Raw genomic sequence first — 8,620 nt, forward strand, 5'->3', positions numbered from 1 at the left:
TCTCTTCATCATTTTTGGTAATGTTTTGTATTCTGTTTATACCTTGTATTAGGGCTCCTAGGGTTGTCCCAATTTTTTCTTCCATGATCTTTATCGTTTTAGTCTTTATGTTTAGGTCTTTGATCCACTTGGAGTTAGTTTTTGTGCATGGTGTGAGGTATGGGTCCTGTTTCATTTTTTTGCAAAGGGATATCCAGTTATGCCAGCACCATTTGTTAAAAAGGCTATCTTTTCCCCAGTTAATTGACACTGGTCCTTTGTCAAATATCAGCTGCTCATACGTGGATGGATCTATGTCTGGGTTCTCAATTCTGTTCCATTGGTCTATGTGTCTGTTGTTGTACCAATACCAGGCTGTTTTGACTACTGTGGCTGTATAATAGGTTCTGAAGTCAGGTAAGGTGAGGCCTCCCACTTTCTTCTTATTTTTCAGTAGTGCTTTGCTTATCCGGGGCTTCTTTCCCTTCCATATGAAATTGGTAATTTGTTTCTCTATCCCCTTAAAATATGACATTGGAATTTGGATAGGAAGTGCATTAAATGTATAGATGGCTTTTGGTAGAACAGACATTTTTACTATGTTAAGTCTTCCTATCCATGAGCAGGGTATGTTTTTCCACTTAAGTATGTCCTTTTGAATTTCTTGTAGTAGAGCTTTGTAGTTTTCTTTATATGGGTCTTTTACATCCTTGGTGAGATTTATTCCTAAGTATCTTATCTTCTTGGGGGCTACTGTGAATGGTATTGATTTGGTTATTTCCTCTTCGGTGTTCTTTTTGTTGATGTAGAGGAATCCAAGTGATTTTTGTATGTTTATTTTATAACCTGAGACTCTGCCAAACTCTTCTATCAGTTTCAGTAGTTTTCTGGAGGATTCCTTAGGGTTTTCTGTGTATATAATCATGTCATCTGCAAATAGTGATAACTTTACTTCTTCCTTGCCAATCCGGATACCTTTTATTTCTTTGTCTAGCCTAATTGCCCTGGCTAAGACTTCCAACACGATGTTGAATAAGAGCGGTGATAAAGGGCATCCTTGTCTGGTTCCCGTTCTCAAGGGAAATGTTTTCAGGTTCTCTCCATTTAGAGTGATATTGGCTGTTGGCTTTGCATAGATGCCCTTTATTATGTTGAGGAATTTTCCTTCAATTCCTATTTTGGTAAGAGTTTTTATCATAAATGGGTGTTGGACTTTGTCAAATGCCTTTTCTGCATCAATTGATAAGATCATGTGGTTTTTGTCTTTTGTTTTATTTATGTGATGGATTACATTAATGGTTTTTCTGATATTAAACCAGCCTTGCATACCTGGTATAAATCCCACTTGATCAGGGTGAATTATTTTTTGGATGTGTTGTTGGATTCTATTGACTAGAATTTTGTTGAGGATTTTTGCATCAATGTTCATGAGGGATATAGGTCTATAATTTTCTTTTTTTGTAATGTCTTTACCTGGTTTTGGTATCAGGGAGATGGTGGCTTCATAGAATGAGTTGGGTAGTATTCCGTCATTTTCTATGCTTTGGAATACCTTTAGTAGTAGTGGTGTTACCTCTTCTCTGAAAGTTTGGTAGAACTCTGCAGTGAAGTCGTCCGGGCCAGGGCTTTTTTTTGTTGGGCGTTTTTTGATTACCGTTTCAATCTCTTTTTTTGTTATGGGTCTATTTAGTTGTTCTACTTCTGAATGTGTTAGTTTAGGTAGGTAGTGTTTTTCCAGGAATTCATCCATTTCTTCTAGGTTTTCAAATTTGTTAGAGTACAATTTTTCATAATAATCTGAAATGATTCTTTTAATTTCATTTGGTTCTGTTGTGATGTGGTCCTTCTCCTTCCTTATTCGGGTTATTTGTTTCCTTTCCTGTTTTTCTTTAGTCAGTCTAGCCAATGGTTTATCAATTTTGTTAATTTTTTCAAAGAACCAGCTTTTGGCTTTGTTAATTCTTTCAATTGTTTTTCTGTTCTCTAATTCATTTAGTTCAGCTCTAATTTTTATTATTTGTTTTCTTCTGGTGCCTGATGGATTCTTTTGTTGCTCACTTTCTATTTGTTCAAGTTGTAGGGACAGTTCTCTGCTTTTGGCTCTTTCTCCTTTTTGTATGTGTGCATTTATTGATATAAATTGGCCTCTGAGCACTACTTTTGCTGTGTCCCAGAGGTTTTGATAGGAAGTATTTTCATTCTCGTTGCTTTCTATGAATTTCCTTATTCCCTCCTTAATGTCTTCTATAACCCAGTCTTTTTTCAGAAGGGTGTTGTTCATTTTCCAAGTATTTGATTTCTTTTCCCTAGTTTTTCTGTTATTGATCTCTAGTTTTATTGCCTTGTGGTCTGAGAAGATACTTTGTAATATTTCGATGTTTTGGACTCTGCAAAGGTTTGTTTTATGACCTAATATGTGGTCTATTCTAGAGAATGTTCCATGTGCGCTAGAAAAAAAAGTATATTTTGCAGCAGTTGGTTGGAGAGTTCTGTATAAGTCAATGAGGTCAAGTTGGTTGATTGTTGTAATTAGATCTTCCGTGTCTCTGTTGAGCTTCTTACTGGATGTCCTGTCCTTCTCCGAAAGTGGTGTGTTGAAGTCTCCTACTATAATTGTGGAGGTATCTATCTCGCTTTTCAATTCTGTTAAAATTTAATTTATGTATCTTGCAGCCCTGTCATTGGGTGCATAAATATTTAATATGGTTATGTCTTCCCGCCCCCGAAACCAGTTGGGCCTCCTGCCGGGGTTAGTTCAGATGGGTGGAGCAGGTCCCTGTGCTTGTGCCGTGACCGAGTGTTCCGGCTGGGACGTTGTTCTCCCCGCTCCAATACCAGTCGCTGCTTCCCAGGGACTTCTCCTACTGGCTGCGTCCCATGCCGCCCGCACAACCCGGCTGGTCCCCTTCCCGGGGTTAGTTCAGGGGGGTGGAGCAACTCTCCGTGTTTATGCCGTACCTGCGTCCAGTCCAAATCCCTGCGGGACGGTTCCCCGGCTCGGATGCTGCTCTTTCTGCTCCAAGACCAGTCACTGCCTCCCGGGGACTTCTCCTACCGGCTGCGTCCCACGTCGCCCGTGGAACCGGCTAGTCCCCCTCCCGGGGTTAGTTCAGGGGGGTGGGGCAGCTCTCTGTGCTTGTGCCGTACCTGACTGGTACGCTGGCTCCAGGCTCTGGAAACAATCGCTGCTTCCCCGTATTAGTTCGTTCTCCGTCTCTAAATCTGTGTTTGTTGTTCAGGGTTCGTAGATTGTTATGTATGTGATCGATTCACTTGTTTTTCTGTGTCTTTGTTGTAAGAGGGATCCGAGGTAGCATCTGCCTAGTCCGCCATCTTGGCTCCGCCTCTCTGTATCGTGATTGTAATTTTATGTTAAGAGGATTACGGTGGGATTGCAACACCACCCTTACTCAGGTCACCTCCCTGATGCAAAGTAAAGGGAGTTTCCCTGGAGTGTGGCCTGCACCGCCTTTTATTGCTTAAGAGATAAAAGGAAAAAGAAGCAAGCAGAGAGTGGGGGACATCACACCACCAAGAAAGCAAGTCTGGGAGCAGAGCACATCTTTTGGACCTGGAGTCCCTGCACCTGAGAAGCTCCTTGACCAGGGGAAGATTGAGGACAAGGATCTACCTCCAGAGCTGACAGAAAGAGAAAGCCTTCTCCTGGAGCTGATACCCTGAATTTGGACTGGGAACCTACTAGACTGTGAGAGAATAATTTTCTCTTTGGTAAAGCCATTTCTGTAAGAGCAGCACTAGTTGATTAAGATACCAATTGACCTAGCTGTCCCCTGAAACTATGGTCCCCAGATCACTTATGCATTTTGAATTCATATCTCAGAAATTCTCAGTAAAATTTCCCTAGGTGACCACTGTACAAAGACTTGGAAAGTATCCAAAAGGGAGATAAGATGAGCTTAGTGAGCTGGAACAGATTGGGGTTAGAACCCAGGTCTGCCCCCCTCCCCCGCGCCCCCGATCTGTGCACTTCCACAGCATCCCCTCTATAACAAGAGAACTCCAGTGCAATGAGTGGCAGATTATCTTGGTTTGGGTTACTCCAGAAGCTGAACCTGAGATAAGGGTATGACAGCAGTTTATTTAGGAGCTAAAAGAAACACTGGGAGAGGAAGGGAAAAAATGAGACAGGAAAGGCAGTCAATAAATGATGTATTATCAAGTCAGCTATCACTGTGGGTGATTGGAGGTTGATTCTCCTAGAAAGAACTCTGGAGGCAGTGTAGGACACATATCTTAGAGTTATCCTGCACAAGAGACCAGGGATCTGGGGTATTTATACACCAATTCCAGCCAGGTACTGGTTGAGGGCTGTTTGGGAGATGAGGAAACTCACTGATTCCCCAGCATTTTCAGTCTCTTTCAAAGATGGGCATAGCGGGCTTCAGTGGCCAAAGAAGGTTCATAAACAAAGAAATGTACTTGCTGGCAGTTGTAAATTATCCTGGCATATACAGAAGGATAGGGAATATGATCAGGCTGGTGATGGTGCCTGCTACTCGTATGACTTTGTGTACACGGTCAGATCTGTGAGCTGGTGCGCGGCATGTTTCTGTGGGAGTTGGGAGTCTTGGCTCCTCATTTCAATATGTTTATGCTCTATTTGGGCATCCACAAATGAACACAATTTGGAGACCTAGCTTCTGAAGACAACAGCCAAGATAATGAAAATTTGCAAAGCACACCACATAGGATGATGACCCTGGGTTTATTTAGCTTATAGGGGGTGTCTTAGTTATCTAATGCTGCTGTAACAGAAACACCACAAGTGAATGGCTTTATCAAACAGAAATTTATTCTCTCACAGTCTAGGAGGCTAAAAGTCGAAATTCAGGGAGCCAGCTTCTGGGGAATGCTTTCCGTCTCTGTTGGATCTGGTGGAAAGTCCTTGTCATTAACCTTCCCCTGGTCTAGGAGCTTTTCAGAGCAGAAACCCCAGGTCCAAAAGACTCTCTATATTTCTTCCTTGGTGGCATGAGGTTCCTCTCCGTTCTCTTTTACATCTCAAAAGAGACTGACTCAAGATACAACCTAATCCTGTAGATTATGTCCTGCCTTATTAACATAACTACTTCTAATCCTGCCTCATTAACATGATACAGGTTAGAATTTACAACACATGGGATAATTACATCAGATCACAAAATGGTGGACAACTACACGATACTGGGAATTATAAAAATAGTTTAGCCAAATTGATACACATTTCTGGGAATCACAATTCAATCTGTAACAGAGGGGAAAGTTGAAAGAGAGCTTAATTATAATCCTTTGTATCCAAACACCTTCCAGATTCTATTAATTCAATATCAATAGTGACTTTCTTTTCCAGTCCTCAAGCCTTCATCTAGGCTCTCAATTTTTATCATCTAATCCAGTCATTTTCAACACGATTAGATAATGCTCTCTTTTTCCGAAAAAAAAAAAAAACTATGTGTGTGTGTGTGTGTGTATATATATATACACTCTCTAGAGTAGATGAGCAAGTAGTTAAATGCTTGTACTTCTTCATAGAATCACTTTGAATGTCATAACTACAAACACAAAGCAGCACAGAGGTGTTATATTGGCATTTGGGACCTTCATTTGCTGACGTGGCATGGTTCAAAATGAGAGGAAACAGCTGCAAACATCCATTAATGATTGGAATATGAAATGTACAAAGTATGAATTTATGAAAATTGGAAGATGTCAAAAATGAAATGGAATGAATAAACATCGATATGCTAGGCATTAGTGAGCTGAAATGGACTGGTATTGGCCATTTTGAATTGGACAACCATATGGTCTACTATGCCAGGAATGACAAATTGAAGAGGAATGAGGTTGCATTCATCATCAAAAAGAACATTTCAAGATCTATCCTGAAGTACAACATTGTCAGTCATAGAATAATATCCATATGCTTACAAGGAAGACCAGTTAATATGACTATTATTCAAATCTACCCACCAACCACTAAGGCCAAAGATAAAGAAATTGAAGATTTTGACCAAATCTGCAGTCTGAAATTGATCGAACATGCAGTCAGAATGCATTGATAAATACTCATCATTGGAATGCAAAAGTTGGGAATGAAGAAGAATTGGTAGTTGGAAAATATGGCCTTGTGATAGAAACAATGCTGGAAATAGCGTGATAGAATTTTGCAAGACCAACAACCTCTTCGTTGTAAGTACCTTTTTTCAACAACATAAACAGCAACTGTACATGTGGACCTCACCGGACTGAATACACAGGAATCAAATTGACTACATCTGTGGAAAGAGATGATAGAAAAGTTCAATATCATTAGTCAGAGCAAAGCCAGGGGCTGAATGTGAAATAGGCCATCAATTGCTCATATGCAAGTTCAAGTTGAAACTGAAGAAAATTAGAACAAGTCCACAAGAGCCAAATTACAACCTTGAGTATATCCTACCTGAATTTAGAGACCATCTCAAGAATAGGTTTGACACGTTGAATACTAATGACCAAAGACCAGGTGAGTTGTGGAATGACATCAAGGACATCATGCATGAAGAAAGCAAGAGGTCATTAAAAAGACAAGAAAGAAAGAAAAGACCAAAATGGATGTCAGAAGAGGCTCTGAAACTTGCTCTTGAACGTGGAATGGCTAAATATAAAGGAAGAAATAATGAAGTAAAAGAGCTGAACAGGAGATTTTAGAGGGTGGCTGGAGAAGACAAAGTATTCTAGTGACATGTGCAAAGACCTGGATATAGAAAACCAAAAGTGAAGAACACACTTGGCATTTCTCAAGCTGAAAGAACTGAAGAAAATATTCAAGTCTTAAGTTGCAATATTGAAGGATTCTACAGGGATAATATTAAATGACTTAGGAGGCATCAAAAGAAGATAGAAGGAATACAGATTCACTGTACCAAAAGAATTGGTCAACGTTCAACCATTTCAGAAGGTAGCATATGATCAGGAACCAATGGTGCTGAAGGACGAAGTCCAAGCTGCCCTGAAGGCATTAGCAAAAAACACGCCTTTAGGAATTGACGGAATACCAATTGAGATGTTTCAACAAACGGATGCAGCACTGAGAGTGCTGATTCGTCTATACCAAGAAATTTGGAAGACAGCTACCTGGCCAACCGACTGAAAACTGAAGAGACCCGTATTTATGCCTATTCCCAAGAAAAGTGATCCAACCAAAAGTGGAAATTATCAAATAATATCAGTATCACACACAAGTAAAATTTTGCTGAAGATCATTCAAAAGTGGCTGCAGTAGTGTATTAACAAAACAGGGAACTGCCAGAAATTCAAGCCAGGTTTAGAAGAGGACATGGAACCAGGGATATCATAGCTGATGTCAGATGGATCCTGGCTGAAAGAAGAGAATACCAAAAAGATGATTAGTTGTGGTTTATTGGCCATCCAAAGGCATTCAACTGTGTGGATCATAACAAATTATGGATAACATTGTGAAGAATGGTAGCTCCAGAACACTAAATTGTGCTCGTGAGGAACCTCTACGTAGATCTTGAGGCAGTCATTTGAATAGAACAAGGGGATATCAAGTGTTTTAAAGTCAGGAAAAGTGTGCGTTACGGTTATATCTTTTCACCACACCTATAAAATCCGTATGCTAAGCAAATAATCTGAGAAGTTGGACTATATGAAGAACGGGGCATCAGGATTAGAAGACGACTCATTAACAACCCGCGTTATGCAGATGACACAACCTTGCTTGCTGAAAGTGAAGAGATTTATATTACATAGTACATCAGTGTTTGTTTTGTATACACATCTTCTCAAATTAATAGACTTCATTTTCTAGAGCAGTTTTAGGTTTACAGAAAATTTGTGCAGAAAGTACAGAGAGTTCTCATATACCTCTTATTCACCCTCTCCCTGGTCCTATTTGTTAACATCTTGCATTTGTATGGTACTTTTGTTGTAATTGATGAACCAATATTAATAAATGAACTAAAGTCCATAGCATACATTAGGGTTCACTCTTTGTGTTGTATAGTTCTATGGGTTTTGACAAATGCACAATGTCATGTGCCCACCTTTACACTATCACACAGCATAGTTTCACTGCCTGAAATATCCCCTCTGCTCCTCTTCCTCTCCCATCTTCCTCATGCCTGACAACCCTGGCAACAACTGATCATTTGACTGCCTCTATAGTTTCACCTTTTCCAGAATGTCATATAGTTGGAATTATACATTATCACTAAAGCAGCTTTACACCTGAATGTAAAGAAAATGAAAATCTTCACAACTGGGCCAATAAATGACATCATGATAAATGATGAAGAAATTAAACTTGTTAAGGATTCCCCTACTTGGATCAACAAACCTCTTTACACTCTTAAAAAGCAAAGATGTGGAGGCGGAGCCAAGATGGCGGACTAGGCAGACGCTACCTCGGATCCCTCTTACAACAAAGACACGGAAAAACAAGTGAATCGATCACATACATAACAATCTACGAACCCTGAACAACAAACACAGATTTAGAGACGGAGAACGAACTAATACGGGGAAGCAGCGATTGTTTCCAGAGCCTGGAGCCAGCGTACCAGTCAGGTACGGCACAAGCACAGAGACCTGCTCCACCCCCCTGAACTAACCCCGGGAGGGGGACTAGCCGGTTCCACGG

The sequence above is a fragment of the Elephas maximus genome, chromosome 1 (genome assembly GCF_024166365.1).
Source record: "Elephas maximus indicus isolate mEleMax1 chromosome 1, mEleMax1 primary haplotype, whole genome shotgun sequence".
In the NCBI taxonomy this organism is placed as follows: Eukaryota; Metazoa; Chordata; class Mammalia; order Proboscidea; family Elephantidae; genus Elephas; species Elephas maximus.